This window comes from Elephantulus edwardii, unplaced genomic scaffold, assembly GCF_000299155.1.
Source record: "Elephantulus edwardii isolate Elephantulus edwardi_28Jun2011 unplaced genomic scaffold, EleEdw1.0 scaffold00253, whole genome shotgun sequence".
NCBI lineage: Eukaryota > Metazoa > Chordata > Mammalia > Macroscelidea > Macroscelididae > Elephantulus > Elephantulus edwardii.
The window spans coordinates 173,436-175,878 of NW_006400003.1; positions in this window are offsets into that span (position 1 = coordinate 173,436).

Consider the following 2,443-nt stretch of genomic DNA (forward strand, 5'->3'; position numbering starts at 1 on the left):
GAGTAGCCTGGTTTAACCCTCTCTAGGATGGATCTGTTTGTTTTCTTGGCAGTCCATGGTACATTCAATACTCTTCTCCAGCACCACAGCTCAAAAGCATAAATTCTCCTTCTATCCTCCCTAGTCATTGTCCAGCTCTCTTATGCATAACAAGTGATTGCAAAAACCATGGCCTATATCAGGCAGACCTTAGTCTCCAGAGAGATACCGTTACTCTTGAGTACTTTAGAGAAGTCCCTAACAGCAGACTTTCCCATTGCAATACGTTTTTTTATTTCCTGACTGCTGGTGCCAAGAGTGTTGACTGTGGAGCCGAGCAAACTGAAGCTGTGAACAATCTCAATCTCTTTGCCATCCATCCTGATGCTACTGATTGGTCCAGCGGTGAGAATCTTTGTCTTCTTGACATTGAGCCTCAGTCCCCACTGAAGGCTTCAGTCCTTGACCCTCTGCAGTAAGTGCATGAGGTCCTCCTCAGTTTCAGTGAGCAAGGTTGTGTCATCTGCATAACAGAGATTGTTGGTAGATCTTCCACCGATCCTAAGGCCACGCTTCTCCTCATAGAGCCCAGCCTCTCGGGTAATCTGGTCTACATACAGGTTGTAAAGGTATGGAGATAGGACACATCCCTGGCGTACACCCTTCCCAATTTTGAACCAGGCAGTGCTGCCCTGCTCTGTTCTGACACTTCTTCTTGGTCCAAGTATAGGTTTCACATTAGCACGATTAAATGTTCTGGGATTTCCATTCTTCTCAGAGTCAGCCACAGTTTGTTATGATCCACACAGTCAAATGCCTTTGCATATTCAATGAAACACAGATAGACATTCTTCTCGTATTCTCTGCTTTCAGCTATGATCCATCTGTCATCAGCTACAATATCCCTGGTACCACAACCCCTTCTAAACCCATCCTGGACTTCGGGCAGTTCTCTGCCGATTTACTGTTCCAGTCCTTTTTGGATAATCTTCAGTAGAATCTTGCATGCATGTGAAATCAGTGATATTATTCTGTAGTTTCCATACCCAACTTTATAACACATGATAAAAACAATAATACTTCTCAGCCTTAATTATAGAATTTACACATAAAGTTATATAAAACACAGATGTCTAATGAGCTCCTGACCTAGCATTTGATAGATAATTAAATCACTTTTATGAATCTATATCTAATCTGAAGGAAGGTGTTCTACCAAAGAAGGCTCTTCGGTAGCCGTTCTAACCCACCAACGACTCCGTGGGTGAAAGATGGGCAATGTTCAATCTCTTCCCATGCTATTTATAGGCTCTGAAAGCTAGAACCTGAAAGGCTCAGGTTCAGCTCTTACTTGATTCTGACTCAACTGTGAATAATCTTTTTTTGTGTAAAAAGAAAGCCTAATTTTAATTTAGAAGGACAAACAGGCATAATTAAGTCGATGTTCAAAAAGTAAGCCATATTGAACAGACTCAAATGCACGTATAATTCTGTTTAGGAAGAGGACACTGCCAACTTGGGAAACAGAGTTTGATTCCACAAAGCCAGGTTGTATGTTCAACAGAGGACCAACATTTCTATTTACTGGAACAAAGTTTTCTTTACAATTTGGGAAAGTATTTTCTGTTACTGTCCTCATTTCCTTTTGTTTCATTCATAACTTTCTTCTATGGCCTTCAGGGATAAGAAAGAGGAGAATTCTTTTAAAAAAATACATATAATCTGAATTTTAATCACTTTATAATTCTTTCTGGCAAGATTATATAACACTTACATATCCTTTAAAGTTACAGTTTTAAAGATCTGTCTGATTGTGAGGCCACAAGGCTACACAAACAAATACTTTTATTAATTCAGTTTTTCAAGGTGGTTGAAATGTGATCTCCCAATTTCTGTGCAAGCAGATTAAAGTCATAAATCTGAGTTTATCATGTCACCTTGGAATTAAGCAGGAGAGTAAGAACTCCCCTTTCAATATGAAAGCAAAAAATGGGAAAGTTAAACATGTCACACTCCACAGAGAATGAAAAACAGCAGATTTCTAATCTCTGAGTCTAGGGGATAATAAGGAAAGAAGAAAGAGAGAACTTGGTCATATTTTCATGTATGAAAGGTCAAGGCTAAAGTGATTACTTGCTAGGTTACTGGGTCAAATACAACAATCTACCAAATTCCCTATGACCAAAGAAAGATCAAAGTTTAATAGATAAAGATGTGAGGGATAAAGTAGATGTTTTACTATTTAAAGTTTAATAAAATATTTTAATGTTTGAATGAAGTATATTGTTTTAATTTTAGTTTTCTTTTATCTTATTTTCTCATATACAAATTCTATATTTACATTAATGGAAATTAATGCAACTTTAGGATACAAATAAGCATAAAAACAAATTTCATCATGTAAAACATTTTTTTATTTTTGGAAAATAATTCTTCAGAAGAAGAATGTGAAGTGGGATTAGAG